At 45.5% G+C, this 16,860-nt stretch overlaps 1 protein-coding gene and 1 long non-coding RNA gene across 4 annotated transcripts in view; one reads left to right on the top strand and one right to left on the bottom strand.

Moving 5' to 3' along the window:
- KIAA1549L (KIAA1549 like) overlaps positions 1–16,860 on the bottom strand; it is a 254,077-nt gene that overhangs the window by 205,368 nt on the left and 31,849 nt on the right. The gene's annotated exons all lie outside the window — the stretch shown is intronic.
- LOC311593382 lies at positions 1,141–16,714 on the top strand. Its single transcript, XR_014777676.1, has 3 exons — positions 1,141–1,832; positions 2,643–2,853; positions 16,613–16,714. It is a non-coding gene; the product is annotated as an uncharacterized lncRNA (long non-coding RNA).

Genomic DNA, 16,860 nt, shown 5'->3' with positions numbered 1-16,860 from the left:
ATGCAAACACCTGTGTAAGTTCAAAGATGGAATAACTGGCCAGATCTTACCTAACAAGTTACCAAAGAACCACCTCGGGCTGAGCACAGGCCTGCTGGATGCACACTTTCCCTTCGTGCTGGAAAGTTTTATTAGTCAAGGGAAAAGGCTTGGGTTATATAACATTGGCTCCACCTACCTCACCCCAAACGGGACTTACTGCAAATAAAGCTCTCGTCAGCATCTCCTAGAAATGTTACATGAAAAGCAGCAGCATGGGTGGAAGGAAGCAAAGAAGAAGGAAGAAAACAAGGGAAGGTGGGTGGAAGGCTGCAGAAAAAAAAAAAAACCCCACTCCTCAGCGATTCATAATGAACACTAGGCCACAGCAAACTAGAAACTTGAAGATCAGTGTTTTTGTACCAGGCATATAGCTGCGAGTATTTGGGGCTAGAACAGTAACTAACAACAGACAAACCCCGGAGTCTTCACTTCTGTGGCACTAAGTGGCAGGCTAATGCAGGTAAACGACCAGCAATACGTGCTGAGGAAAAATAAATAAAACTAAGAACAAGAGTGGGAGGAAGGTGTTGTTACTTTATTTATGGTATCAGCAGAGTCCTAACTAACAAAGAGACGGTTAGGCCAAGACATGGAGTGGAAGGACATGTCACTTTTTGTTGGGCAGACTCTCCAGATAGCATAGTATATCCAAAGACCCTGGGGTAGGAGCATTTGGCAGGTGTAAGGTCCAACCAAGAGGACAGCATGGCCGTTGCTGCCTGAGCGAAGAAATGATGGGACTACAAGATGGAAAAGGAGGCCAGAGGCCAAAGAGACACTTCAGTTCAAAAGTCAATAAAATAAAGTACAACCGAAGGCTTTAGAACAGAGCTCAGTAACTAACAGAAAGCTCCCTGATGTGGTGTGAGACACTTTCAACACTTGGCGCTTACTGCAAACACAGGCAGCAAATCAGCAGCTGATAAAAATGTGTGAGTAAGCCGGGCGTGGTGGCGCACGCCTTTAATCCCAGCACTCGGGAGGCAGAGGCAGGCGGATCGCTGTGAGTTCGAGGCCAGCCTGGTCTACAGAGCGAGTCCAGGACAGCCAAGGCTACACAGAGAAACCCTGTCTCGAAAAACCAAAAAAAAAAAAAAAGTGTGAGTAGTCCCCGAGACCCAGACCAGCTGTAGGAAAGGCGGGCAGAGCTCGTTGTCCTGGGACTAATAACACAAGGACACAGCTCACTCATCCCTGCCACTCACAACCTTCCTGCGATGGAGCTCCCTCACGCCTTAACACCCCGCCCTACATGAAGCATAGGAGACCTAAAGAGGTTAAGAAAAGGGACGGGGCTGGTTCAAAGTCAAGGTTTCGATCGTTCAATCATTTACTCGTTCATTCGCCTAACAGTCACAGCCCCCAGGCCTGCCTTTTAGTCTAAGTGCTGGGGACACCTTCATACCGGAAGCCGAGGCCTGTGGAGTGGAAGACTCCAGGCTCCCCCATGACCTGCTCACCGGCGGCTAGACAGGCAGCACTCCCTCAAGCCCATCCCCCACGCAAAGCACACGGACATCATCCGGCTTCTACAGAACAATTGCTCTGTAGTGAGAAGGGAGCCACACTGTGTAAAGCTTGAGTGAAGACCGTCGTTCTCTCGGTAGATTATCTTCTCTTTCCCTTCTTGTCAGGACTCGGAGCAGGGCCTGGATTTCTAAGCGTAATAAGCACCAAGCCAGAAATAGCATTAAAGGAAAGCAGAAGGCGAGACTACTCAGGAGGAAGAAGAGGCCCAACAAGTGGTGAGAACAGAAAAGAGAGCAGAAAAGCCCTGCAGGATTGGCCTGGTGAGATGGCTCAGGGGGTAAAGGCGCCTGACACCAAGCCTCACACCCTGAGTTCGATCCTCAGGACCCGGATGGTAGATGGGGAGAACTGATCCCCATGACCTGTTCCCTGGCCTCTGCTGGTGGTACAGCGCGACATGTACAAATAAACCAATTTTACAAATGAACACAGTATAATGATATATGGATCATTAAAATCCATCCTTTTATATGCTTAGTAAAAAAAAGTAGTATCAAACATGATAACCCACAGATAAATAAATCATATTTCCAGCATTCAACTAATAGTTCATGAGCGCTTTGCTCTCAAGCAGGTTTAATGGGCCCTAATGATGGACACAAGCTAACGTGTCAGGAAGGATAGCTGGACAGGATCGGGTGCTTTCAGGGTGGTACGGCTGTAGACCAGGAACTTCCGGTTGGTAGGGGCTCTCTCACATGCCGAGAAGTGCAGGGGCAGCACTGCTTTGTGTGGTCTCCTGCTGGGATTTTAACACTTACAAACATAAAATTCTCAAGAGGGAGAAAAGGGACAGTCTCTCTCAGGAATGAGTGCCTTAATTGGTTGTTTAATGCAGAGAGGACAGCCCTAGGAACATAAACGCACACGTGACAAAAATTAACTTGTCAGTGTATTTATATGTTTTGTACATGTGGGGTGTGTATGTGTGTGTGTGTGTGTGTGTGTGTGTGTGTGTGTGTGTGTGTGTATAAAAGAAAAAGAATGGGGAAAGTAAGGTAATTATATTCAAATTAAAAAAATGTTAACACAAAATGTTCAGACACGTATCCTGTTCTCATTTTTTATAGTAAAGCCCACCACCTCAAGATAAGCCACATGTATTTGCAGATTCAACCCAAAAGAAGAGGGGCCATCTTGACCAAAAGCTCAGGATTCACATCTCATTCTGAAAAGCTAATTTAAAAAAGAAAACCATGATCTACATAAAGGGTGATGTCCAGCTATGGAGATGAAGCAAAGTCTCACAGAGAAGGTGATTTGGAAGAGAAGGCCCTGCAGGTAAGCTGTGGCCCCAGAACTTGGGGTGCAGGATACCCAGGAAGGGATACACACATGGCTATGGCTGTTTATCACATGCCCGGTTGTGACTGCACGGAGTGACTGCAAACCATGGTGAATTTTAATGCCTTGCATGTCTGCTCTATAAGACACAAATGCTTGACCAAAGTTCGGCAAATGCATTGAAATGAACCATTAAGTTGGCGCTTCTCAACTCTACACGCACACAAAGCACATGCAGGTCTTGCTAAGGTCCTTTTCTGAAGCTCCAAGTCTGAGGGCAGGCCTAGGATTACGCCTGTCTATCATGTTCTCAGGTGAGGACGCTAGGCTGCTGGTCTGTGGTCCACACTGTGAACAGTAAGACATGGAATTAAGTCTAAAAGCCTCAGTGACTGCAAACCATCTCCCTAGCAGTAAGATGTTCCTCTCTGGCCTGGTCCTCCCACCCCACAGTGGGACCACACTCATAGCATCAACTCCATCCCCCTTTCTCTAAGCCACAGAGTCAATACTTCTGTTCGTGCAGTCTCTTCCTCCATGCAATGCGTGAGAAGAGGGGCTGGCAGAGCTTTTACCCTCACAGCATCAGCACAGAGAATTAATGGATATCCCCAAGTGTTCTTCTTGTACCTCCAGAGGGACTTTTCCAGGTGGGAAGATCCACCTCATTTGTCTGCAGAGCTAACTATCCATTATTTAAGCCATCATCTATTAGCATTAGCCTCTTCTGAGGCTGCAAATCAATAGGCGATCCTCAGTGCTACAGGGACCTCTGTCACTCTCCCACGAGCTTCATCCAACAAGGGTAGTCAAACATCCCAGCTGGGACCTCCACATTAACTCAGTGAAACATACGAGATGCTTGGAGAAAGCCCATCCCTAACAGGGCTGCTGCGTTCAGTTGCTCTATGTGCCACGCTTGTCTCCTGCCCCATGCGCTCATGAAATACTATGCAGTTATGAAATGTTTATGGGAATACACCTGCAGGGCCACAGCCAGAGACTCAGCTGTAAATATTCACTAAATCAGGCCATCAAGACTTGGTCTTCCTCTTGACTTCAGGGTCTATTTCTGGGTTTTCCCTACAGAGTGATTTCTCTCTCTCTCTCTCCCTCTCTCTCTCTCTCTCTCTCTCTCTCTCTCTCTCTCTCTCTCTCTCTCCAGGTAGTTGTTATATAAAGCTGTTTAGAACACCTCTCAACTAGAATTAATAAAGGATTTCGAAGATAAAAATCCAGATTCTTAACATTTAAGTTTGACGTTCCAAGAGCAGCTTTGCGGATGCTCTGGCTGTTGAAGAGATCATAAAATAAGGATTTAATCACTGGGGAATATTTGTCACAAATAGTGTCAGATGAGGCACTGTAAAATTTATGCAGCTGAAATGCTCAAGTGTCCAATATAAAGAGACAGATTTGATGTCTTAGACATATTGGCCCAGTGCCACTGTTTGTCACTTGGAAGCTTATGTTCTCTTTGATGACTTCCTGTTTGAAGAAATAACAGCCATTAAGCATGTTACTTTTAATATGCATACTTAACAAAGAAGGGGAAAAGATAGCACCATTATGACAACTCTCTAATGAAGGAAAAAAAATCTAAGAAATAACCTGAAGTTAAGGAAAAGATGAGAGAAAAGAAGCTGAGAAAAAAAAAACCCTTTTGGATGTTTCTAAAGACACCGGCATTTCTAAAGTGTGAGCAGAAACTGCTGGGCATGTAGGTGCAGAGATAGGCTGATACAAGTTTCAAGGTATAATTATGATTAAGTAGCTATGCACCAACTCATCATTTGATTCTCACAAAGTTTGCCCCTCCGCATGGAAGCCACACAACTTTTTAGGATGGCCTTTTCTTTTCTTTTCTTTTCTTTTCTTTTCTTTTCTTTTCTTTTCTTTTCTTTTTTTTAAACTCCTGTAAGCCAAGATAAAAGGCATCAACATCATGCTAGTCCTTCCATGTGAAATTCTGTTCGAGGCTATTTCCTAGGACTTGCAAATGGCTGATTTCCCTATACTTGCTGTTTGTGACTTTGGAAGATACAAAATCCCCATAAGCTCCTTCACAGTCGGACGGAACATCTCCCTGTGATCTCAGTCCAACCCATTTCCCCCACTTTCTCACATGTTGTTCTCAAGAATAACTGCAGAAGGTGCTGAGGTTGGAACATCTTAAAGTAGGAAAGGGCTGGCCATAGCAGCCCAGGCATCCCCACCCCCAGCGGCCACACCTGAGGAAATAAGATGACCTACAATGCTTAATCTTGGGTTGCACAGCCACAGACATAAAGCCATGGGCACGCTGTTTGTTAGGGTCCCTCAGCTGCAGTGCAAGTGAAACATACACAGAAGAGGCTCCACCCACCCTTGCCTGATCCTTGGCCTGTCCTGCTGTGAGTCTCAGACTTCTGTTGTCCCTCACCACCTCTCTGTAAGCAGTGAGTCAATTCACATAAAGCGTTGCACGTGGGTGGTCACTGGACTCAGCCATATTGGTGGCAGGTAAACCTGTTGCACATCAGTAGCACAGCATCCCTGGATCCAGATGGAGCAGAGATCTCAAAGCTACTTAAACGTCCTAAGACAACAAGGACTGTCTACTGTCCACTCTAGCACACCCACCCTCAGAGCCCAGAGGAATACGAAATCAGTGTCTCCAAGGGAACAAAGGAAAACTTCCATAAGTCTCTCAGTGCATAACGCCACAATGAGTTCATCATTAGGCTGTGTCTGCCAATTATTCAACAAATATACACTAAATGCCTATTAGGGAAGCTGAGGCATAACAAAACACAGTCCCTACCCCCCAACCCCGGTGAGGCTGATGAAATTGAGAAAGCATACAATAAACAAATATACCAAGAATAGAAACACTTTGTACCTTCAAAATGTATTTGACAGCCAGTAACGTATCTGTGGAATAAGCAGATAATACAAGTAAATAACGCACAGTCGTCCACTGGTACTCATGGGAGGCTGGCTTCAGATTTCCTCACACAGATACCAAAACCTGTGCATGCTCACATCCCTTATATAGAATGTCATAATATTAGCACATAATCTAGGGACACCCTCCCATGTACTTTGAATCAGATCGAGCCTACATATTTTACTCAGTGTAATGAACTCAACACAAATAGTCACATCACACCCACTGCCAGAAACAAAGAAAACAAATGCCCCCATGCTTGCTTGCTCTTGCCTTGTTATCTTCTGTCTTATGGAATTTGGAACCCTCCACCTAGGGATTGGTGCCACCCACAAGGGCTGGTTTTCCCATATCAATTATTAGTCAAGACAATCCCCAATTGACATGCCCACAGGTCTTCAACTGAGGCTCTCTTCTCAGATGACTCTAGATTGGGACAAGTTGGCAAAAACTAACCAACACATAGTTGATTTACTGAATTACATAGGAACTAGAGGCAAGAAAAAAAATTGTCCACACATGTTCAGTACAGACACATTTTTCTCCCAAATATTTTCAATCCAGACAACACAGAACCTGTAGACAGTAAAAGCCACCTTTAAGTCAGATGGTAAAACTGCAAGAGAAAAAAAAATCAGAATAAAACAGAAGAAATAGGGAGATCTCCACAGCTGGTCAGAAGAGAAAATCTCCAGTGAGCATCTGAACAGAAACCTAGAGTGAGCCATAGACACAAGGTGACAGCAGGGAAGAAAGTATACCAGCCCCAGGGGAACAGAGGGAGCACAGGCTGGACGCGAAGACGATAGTCTAGATGATGATGTGGCTGGAGGTGAGGGGCAGACAGTGTAGGGCAGTGTCCTTCAAACTCTGGGGTCAGGAAATCGTAAGCAGACCGGGGACGTAACTAGATGGTACGGAACATGACCCGCATACCAGAGACTCTGGATCTAATCTCAGCACATGAAAATAACTAAGTTAGTCTTAAAGCCTGCCTGAGCTGTCCGACACTATCTAGCCACATGTGACTAAGTTTAAGCCAGCAACATAAAGTGCAGCTCAGCCAGTAAGATGACTCAAAGTAGTGTGCTACATAAACCCAACGACCTGAGTCTGATCCCTGGGACCCACATAAAGGGGAAAGGACAGAACCCACTCTAGAAAGTTGTCCTCTGACCCCCACACATGCCCTGTGTCACATGTGTGCCCATAGTGTCACGCGCGTGCGCGCGCGCGCACACACACACACACACACACACACACACACACACACACACGGAAGAGCCTCTCTGGAACTGCAGTTGCACAGCATTCTCTCTCTGAGTTCGTGACCTCTGGTGACCCCTGGCAGGATCACAGGTGTGTCCACAATGACCAGATGCCTGGGTTTCCTGAGCAGAACGCTCCGAATTTGTGTTGTCTCATAACCCAGCTGGCGTCCAGCTGCAGACAGAACCAAAATCACTCCGGCATCTACTGGCTACACATGGCTGGTTAACAGTTACTCTGCTTCATTTTCCTTCTTCATAAAGGAGCTATTAACAAATAACCACCTACTATTTATCTTGGATGAGAATAATTTATCAAAGGGGGGCGGGGGGGGTAACCTATAGAATGTATGACATCCCCAAGAAGAACACTTGAAGACTGAGAGGAGCTGCCTAACAGCATGGTATTTAAATTTTCATTTCCAGGCCATTCTCAAGAGCTGAAATCAATTCCAAAGAAGGTGAGACTACACGGGACTCCACTGATAATCAGCCAGCATCCCAGAAAACATCCTGCGGCAGGAGAAGGCAGTGAGCCACCGCGTGGACGGCTTCCCAGGCACTGGTTTTCAGGGGTAGTCACTCAGCCTCTGGGATCTGAGGCTGGCTGCTGCTTGAAAGGGGTCATTTAAAGACAGACGTAGTCAGTATCTGCCAGCTTCTCTCTGGCTCACTTCCATGGCAACAGTGTAAAGAAAAGAAACTCATGGGCATCAGGGTCCTACCTTAGGCTTTGACTCACCCTGTGGCTTAGAAAGACAAGATGGCCATGCCAGTATGGACAGTGCGGGCCAGGAAGAGAAGACAGATGGGGATGTGGCTTTTCCACTGCAGTATCCCATAGAGAAGTCGTTGGTCAAAAGCTGAAGGAGAACGCCACGTCATGGCATATACTACGTCATGCCCTCCACCTTCGTGGCACACTGGCCCGTTTCTAGCTCCAAGCCTGAATGATGCTCTTGCTTTGTGCATGCAGGTGAGGGGAGGCAAGGAAAGACACACACACACACACACACACACACACACACACACACACACTAAATAAATAAATAAATAAATAAATACAAAATAAAACTTCATTTTCTCTACTTGCAATCAAAGAAATGTACATGAGAACAAAATTACAATATTAGTTCAACTGTCAGACTGGCAAAGGCCTTTAGTTTGTCTGGGTAGCCGGAGTCCAGTTCTTTTATTAGTATATGTTAGTGATACACAGTACTGGGGTTTGTTATGATGCTTTCACACATGTATATAACATTTTGATCGTGTTTTCCTCCTCGTTGTCCTCTGTTGCCCTCTTCCCGACTCTGATCCCTGTCTCCTGCCAACCTGGCCCTCTTCTGCTTCAATGCCTGGTTTAGTCTGGTTTCCTCTGGTTCTTTGGTAACCCAGTGAATTCCACTGAGGTTGCAGACAGAGGCATGAGTAAGTCACCACCAGCTCAGTCACTGAAGGAAAGGTCCCTGCCTCCTTCAGCAAGCACTATCTGCCTGGAGATCCTCAGGGAGAGGCAGGCCTTGTGAGCGCCTCCCAGCTTGCGCGAGCGTGTGCGTGTGCGTGTGCGTGTGTGTGTGTGTGTGTATGTGTGTGTGTGTTTAATTTTTTTATTTTTTAAATAATTTATTCATATTACATCCTGATTGTCATCCCCTCACTTGTATCTTCCCGTTCCCTCCCCCCTCCCTCTTTCATCCTATTCCCCTCCCCTAGACCTGTGACAGAAGGGGACCTCCTCCCCTACCAAATGATCACAGCCTATCGGGTCTCATCCTAATAGCCTGCTTCCCCTTCTTCCTCTGAGTGCCATCAGGCGTCCCCACCAAGGGGAAGTGGTCAAATAGAGGGCACCAGAGTTCATGTCAGAGTCAGTCCCTGCTCTCCACACAACTGTGGAGAATGTGCTGTCCATTGGCTAGATCAGGATAGGGGTTCTAGGTTTATTGAATGCATTGTCCTTGGTTGGTACAGCAGTTTGTGCAGGTCTCCCTGGGTCCCGATCTGCCAGCCTTGGTGGTCTTCTTATAGAGTTCCTGGGCCCTCTGGGTCCCTCTGTCTCTCCAATCTCCCATACCATTCTCACCTGCTTGCTTTTTTAACAACAGCCAACATGCTAACTCCTGGAGAAATGGGCTCTCCTCTGCTTTGCTCATATAACATAGCCAATTACTTCATAGGTGTATCCGAAGCCTTAAGGATGTGCTAACCACCCCGCCAACCCAATCATTCTCTTCCAGGAATTTACTCTGAAGAAATAGCCAGAAATAAAACTAGCAATTTATATGAAAGGCTTCCATCACGCATTTATTTATAGTAAGGGTAAAGAGAAGCCCTCTATAAAAATCCATCAATAAGAGGAAGGGTAAATGAACTACAAGGCCTGTGAGATGTATGGTGTGCCATTGTTCTAAAAGTTCTTTTACAAGATTATTGATCATCCATGGAATATTCATTTCCTAAATTATCATATTATAGGATAATATAATTCTATATTAGATCCATATGGCATGCAGTTTAATTTTTTTTTTACTCCAAAGGCACTTAAGAACACTGCAGGAATAATCCATAATGATGGCCCACGTGGCTGGGGATTATGATTTAATAGACTCCTAAACTGGTAGCTAATTCAAAGTGGCAATTAATAAAAATACTCAGTGGTAGATTTGCTGAATTACGGAATGATGACATCACAGAGGCTTTGCCAATGGCTCTCTCGGTTTTCTAGGGCATTTCAGGGGAATTTAAAAGAGTCTCCGTTTCCATAAGCATCCAGATCCAGAGATTTTGTTTTTGTGAACATGAACTTCCTACCTAGAAACACTGGCTACCCAATACTCTCTCCCTCTGCAACAGGAGGGAATAAAGGACAAGGCAGAGAGGCGCACAGTATCCGAGCCTCAGTGTGGCTCAAGGTTCATGCCAACAGGGACCTCCAAAGACATTAAGATTTTCATTATAAGGGTTACTTGCTTTGTGTATCCAGGACCCAAAACAGGATCTGGCCTATTGATACAGGCAATCATTTAAATGATAAGTAAACATAAATTCATAATTGACTTATACCTTTTTTCCCTAAAAATCAGAAATTTTAAAATTTGTATATTTGCTACAAGAATGCATGGCAAATCTTCTAGAACTAATCACTATGAACCTAGCAAAAGTAGAGATCACTCCTTAAAGAATAGGTGTGTGTGGGTGGGGATGGGTGTGTGGGTGTGGGTGTGTGCGTGTGCATGCGCGCATGTGCGCGCTCCCCCCAGCCCCACCCCCACCCCGTGCCATGCATGACTGTGGTGTCAGGGTACAAAGGCCAAAGGCTGACATCAGGTGTCCTTCTTGATCCTCCTCCACTTTACCTGTTGAAGTACGGCCTCTAACTTAAACCCAGAGCTGGAAACCCAGTTTGCCAGCTATGTGGGGGATCCCTGTTTCTGCCTCCTGCACACTGTGATTACATACAGATACGCTGCCATTCCCACTCAGCATTTATGTGGGTTCTGGGGGATTAGAACTCCTGTCCTCATGATGGTGTGGCAAGCTCTTTACCTGCTGAGCCATCTCACCAACGCCTAAACGATGGATTCTCCGTAAAAAGCTTCTGTGCTGCAATAAGCTTTGGAAAGTCTGTAATGGGCTAAGTGAATGTGGTTTCTTAACTGCCAACCTCTGTGGGATTCAGCGGGAGAGGTGTTTCTCTTCAGCAAGTGGATAGCTGCTTCACGTTCCTTTTAACCTTCTCAAAAGAAAATGTTTCAAATAGGATGCTCGTTATAGTCCCCAGAGCTGACTCTGGGAAATCTTAATTTTATCATGACCCCTCTTTTGTTTTTTAAGACCCAGTCTCACCAAGTAGCTCAGGTTGACCTTGAACTCATCATTCTCCTTCCATGGGCTCCCGAGGGATTTCTTAAGCAATGTGTTCAGTTTTCCCTGCATGTATGTCTGCATAACAAGTGCAGTCAGTGTCCATAGAAGCCAGAGAGGGTATCAAATCCCACGGAACTGGAGTTACAGATGGTTGTGAGCTTCCGTCTGAGTGCTGGGAATTGAACTCACGTCTTCTGGGTAGAAGCCACTGGTGCTCTTAACCACCGAGCTATCTCTCCAGCCCCAAGTACCGGGGCTGCAAGCAGGCATCACCACATCCAGCAGTGTTGCCTCTTGGAAAGCCTTCAAATACACTTGGCTCCTGTATCTCCCTGGTGGTGGAATTGATACACTGGTTAGGGCTGTAGCCAGAATCAGATTTCCCAGTGTCAAATCCCAGCACAGCCACTCACAAGCTTGGGCCAGATGATTCGGTTCCTCTGCACCTCGGCTTCCTTGTTTGTAAAAAGACTGACTTACAGCGTTGTTGACCTTGTGATGAATCGCTATGCGTTTCATGGTTGGACTAACATTTAATCAGTCTTCATTATATTTCAACCAATTAAGAAGTCACAATAACAAGTTACAGAGGTAGCTACTCTCATTTGGTAGGAAAAGTCACCACCTTCCTAACCATGGGTGACCAGCACCCCATGCCATCAATCCTGGTACAAATGGCCGGCACTTATTAATGCAGACAGCTGGATAAGAGCAAATACATTGGACTACACTGAACTGCCACAGTGCCCTTCCACACTAACTCTAGAGCTGCTCATAAACATCATTTCTTACCTCCCAGTAGCTAATGCATAGTCCAGCCCACACTGCCATGATTTATAGCAAGTCTGTAAAAGTTCTGGTAAATCAGAGACTTAGCAGGGACACTTAGTTTGCAAAACGAGGCCCGAGCAAGTCAGCAGACTTCTTCTCACAATTTGTATACATATCACAGAAGTTATTCATTTAATAACCCAAAAGGACATGTTTCCAATAGCCAGTGGCCATAACATTGGATAAACATATAGATTTTTTTACTTCCTGTATACTTCATATAAAATATTCACATAAGAAAGAGAACATTAACCCATTTTAAACGTCACCGATTTTGTTGGCCGTAATGTGGGCTTAGAAACATTTAACTCTAGTGGAAATTAAGTGTTCTGCATTTCAAAAGTTCCCTACTGTGACCTTTAAACATTAAAACAACTAGAAGCAACCACAACGCTAAATGAAAATGTTTCAGCATCCACGGCCCTACATTTCAGATCTTCAAGTGTCAGTTAAAAAAATAATAATAATTCACCCCCCCAAGGTCAGAAAGTTCTAGACATCCTGTGATCAGCAAGACCAGAAGACATAGCTGACCACAAAAAGCCCCTCCCCCACAAGAGAGGCTCCAGGAAGCCCACGTGGAGGGTGTCCAGAGTACACGCCCCTGGCTAGGTGCTCTGCACTCCTCAACGAGCACTTGGCCTGAGAACCCCGGGGGAGCCTTATAATTCTCCTTAATTTGTAAGTACACCTGAGTAATGGTGAGAAGGCACCTGAGAGCACATAGTGATAATTAACCTTAATTGTCAATCTAAAAAGATTAGGAAATGCCCAGAACAGGAAAGCACACCTCTGGGTATGTCTGTTGAGGGCATGTCCAGAGATGGTCAGATTAAGGGCTGTGTAGACTAATTCCTCGATGGATTCATAGTATGATGGCATCACTGGGAGGCAGTGAAAGGCAGGAAGTGAAGGCTAACTGGGGCAGGGTGGGACATGACCTTGGGAGCTGTGCCTTGCTAGGAACCCTTCCTGTGTCCTTCCTTTCGCACTTCCTGTCCACCCTGATGTGAGCAGCTCCCCTCCTCTGCATGCCCCTACCACCATGATGTCCCCCACGGTTACACGAGGCCACGCAAACATGGGCTGGATCCTCCAAAACCATGAGCTACATAAACCGCTCCTCCTCTAAGTAGTTACCCCGCCACGACCAGAGATGTAACTAATACAAATGTTATAAGGAGCTCTCCTTTGTCACTTAAAAGTCCCTGTCACTTGAGCTTCATAAAGCCATAAGATGAAAATTGAACATGAAAAGTGACAAAGAGCAGAATAACCAAGCAAGGTTGAGCGATGAATCATGTTTCCAATTTGTGATTTTTGCCAAGGATGCTCCCTTAAAACAGTAAATCAAACCCAGCAATACTATCTTTTTTCAACTCTATTCTTTTTAATCGGTTTTTAATTATGTGTTTGGGGAGAGGTATGGGCACATGAATGCAGGTTCCCTCAGAGGCCAGAGGTGTGGGAGTCCCCCTAAAGCTAGAGTTACAAGTGGGTGCTGGGAATCTAAGCCCGGTCCTCTAGGCCTACGTCTCTTAAACATTAAGCTGTTTCTCTAGCCTGGCTCCACCATGGTAAACATCCTTCCATACATTAGCAGATAAGTACACAATCTAGGCAGACAAGAAAGAAAGGCAGCTGCCGGCACCTGCTAGTAGCAAGCCTGCCCTAAGATTTTGATTCAGTTTGTTTCATTATTTCCAAAAGCTCACAAAGTATCCTAATGAGTGGCTAAGGCTGAGAACCACCACCGGTGTCCGAAAGGAAAAGGCCTCTTGAAACCAATAAAATAAGGCTATAACCTCAGACTATAAGGCATTGTTAAAGATAAATAAAATTAGACTTATTAAAAATCACTATATTAACTTTGTGTTTCTTATGTCACCTCTATTAGCCTTGGTAAAAAACCCTGTGGGCCAGCATTTAGGGACATCTGGTCTACGCCAGCTTCTGTATCACTCTCTTTGCAACATTTAGCAGAGGAGGCTAAATCCAGCCTCCAGATGGTTTCCGCTCCCACCCAAAGATTCTCCCACTCCTGGTGTTCCCTCTTCCCAGTAACCCCCTCTGCCCTGTGCACAGCCCCACTCCCTGCCTCTGCTTCCAGGACAGAATCAAGAACTAGACCTAAGTACACCTATCTGTGTTCCACACATGGGCCCACGGGGAACAAGTGCAGTCTTCATTCCTAGGAGTGAGATGAGGTCATAACTGAACGGCCAATGGCTATGAAGATTGGAAACAGTAGAAAGCAGAGCATGAGATGGGTTGAGGTAGGTGAGCCAGAACCAAGATGCTTGACGGGGCCTTTGGTAAGAAATCTCTTATAAGAGCTAACCAGGCATGACCTCTAACAAAATTGTGATAGTATCCTGACATTTGAGTTACTTCCTAGGAATTTGACATTGATATCTTAATTGATAACCTCCTAGTTATTTGCCTAGGAATATGACATTGATGTGTCATTTAGCCCTCAATAATAATGGCATGAGAAATTGTTCAGTGTCCCCAGTTATCAATGCAATATAGATCAGCAATACAGAGTGGCCCAAGAATATGCAACACATAAGTGGTTGAGGCAGGATTACACACCCACCCCCTTGCAATTCCAAAGCCTAAGAGAAATCTCTTGGTGAGAAGCCACCATCTCTTCTAGCAACTTCTCTAACCCACTTAGCTTCCTTCTCCCAAGACGACTGTTTGCTTTCTGGATTCTCGTGCCCCACACTCCAAATCTAGCGTCTCCCAGCTCCACCAAAATAGAAAAGAGAGACAGAAGTAAAGACACAACAGAGGGTCACAAATAAAGAAAAGCAAAACAGCCAGAAAGGCAATAGCATTAGCCACAGAGACACATCAGAGAAGACAAAATGCTCTTTGTGGGGCTCCTCCCCCCACCCCAGCCCAGACTCCCCTGGGCTTTCTCCCTGGCTGTTTGGAGTGTTCTTTCCACTGATGGGTGTAAGGTAACTTTATATTGCATTGAGTTCTCCTTCCAAATCTCATCTCAAAATGCCCTGAGGACTCAGAGAAAACCACCATGGAAATAAAAGTATGGGGGGGGGGAGTGGGGGGGGAGAACACATCAGAAAAGAAAGCTTTGGGGTTTTTTTATTTTAAATGGGAAAAAGGGAGTTCTGGTGATAATGATCATATGAAGTCACCCAAACGGCTTTTCCCAAAGAAAGGGAGTAAGTCAGTGAGGAGACAAGAAAGAAAGAGCAAGCATAGTGACCTTGATTTAGCAAATGATCCTTACTGATTTTCTTTTCACCTTCTTGCTTGGGTCTGGGCAATGTATGTCCCATCTACGGTGTGATTGTAGTCTCCTCTTATTTTTGTTTTTAAGTTGTGTATGTGTGCACGTGTGTCTGCTCAGTTCTGCTTGTGCGCATGAGTGTGTGGAGAGTAGACATCGACCTCCGGTGTAGTGACTGAGGAGCGGTCCGCTTTGTTTTCTGAAACACGCTGTCTCACCTACCTGAACTTTACCAAGGAGACTAGGCAGCCCCAAGGAGCCAGTCTCAGCCCCTGTAGCCCTGAGATTCCAAGCACACAGTACCAAATCCAGCTTTTACACACAGGTTCTGGGAACCAGATCAGACCATCTTGCTTGCAAGGTAAGTGTTCTTTCTACTCACTGGGCAATCCCTCAGCTCTGCTGTTATGTCAGCATTCAGGAGGCAGAGGCAAGGAGATCTCTGAGAGTTTGAGGTCAGCCTGGTCTACAGAGTGAGCTCCCAGCCATCCAGGGCTAGATAGGGAAACTATGCCTTAAATATATATTTTTATTAAATATAATGTGACACACACACACACACACACACACACACATATACATGGGCTATATATATCCCATGAAGTACAACTATTTCAAAATAAATGCTGCCTCCCTTTAATCACTTGGGAAAACCTGCAAGGAAAGCAAGAACTCAGGAACCTTCCAGGTTGTTGAATGTCAGCCAGTCCCCTTTCTCCAAAAGGCCCTTTAGAGAACAATTATGAACCATCAACTCTCTGACAACTGATGAGAAGAGAAATTGGGCAAAGCCTTCAAACCAATCGCTTCATACCCTGGGACCTTAAGAAAGTCCAGTGCCACCAACACGATGCTATCTCCAAGAATGGAGGCAGTGTTTGAGGCTCTCTTCGAAGTTCACAGACCCTTCCAGAAAAGGAAAATGCAAGCTAAATGCTGTGCCACCCACCTCCCTCCCACCAGCATCTGCTTTACCTGACCTCTTTTGAAACGTTTTCTACACAAGCTAAAGGTGGGACGTCTAATCAGAGGGACTGGCCAGGTGGCTCAGTGGGTTAGGGTACCAGCTCCCAGACCTGACAACCTGAGTTCAATCCTAGGGGCACACAAGGTAGGTTCCCTTTTGAAAAGCTCTCCTCTCACCCCCACATGTACCACAGCCTGTGTGAGCCCTCTCACATACATACAAAATAAATAAAACGAAACTGTAATTAAAAAAAAAAAAAGATGGAGTCAGAAGTGAGGTGGCCAGAGCCCTCTCAGAGGAAAGTATGAACCACTTTGGACAGGAGAACTGGAGCACAACATTGGAAAACAAAAAAGGAAAGAACCTTGGCCATGCAGACATCTGTGTGTCCACAGCTCTCCTAGAGGTTTGGGACGCTAAAGTTTAAACATATAAAACAATAGAGCTGGAAAACATTAGAGATCGCTGGGTCCCATCTTGCCAATGGGGGGGGGGGCGGCCACTGGCAAGGGATTGGTCTGGTACAATGCTCTTAAAACTACCAGGTGGCAACGTCCCCTGAACCTCACCCCCATCTCAGCATTTAGCTCTAAGGAGTTAACTTTGCTTCCCTTCTTCTGTTTCTTGGGCAGGGGCTCCTAAAGGCCAAACTGGCCTCAAACTCTCTATAGTAGGGGAGACGACCTCGACCTCGAACTCCCAGTCCTCCTGACCCCACCTCGCAAGTGCTAGGATTACAGGTGTGTGTTACCATAGGCAATAAAATTATTTCCCTTCCAAAACATAAAATCAAATTACTTCTCTTCTAGCTCCAGATTTGGTAGCTCAGTTATTGTGTGTTTTAGAAAAGATGGTATGCCAATTTCCAATCTTTCAGCTT

This window comes from Acomys minous (assembly GCF_964271855.1).
Source record: "Acomys minous genome assembly, chromosome: 3".
Classification (NCBI taxonomy): Eukaryota; Metazoa; Chordata; class Mammalia; order Rodentia; family Muridae; genus Acomys; species Acomys minous.
Note: the sequence above shows the minus strand (reverse complement) of the source record. Positions and strands in the feature narration are given on the sequence as shown.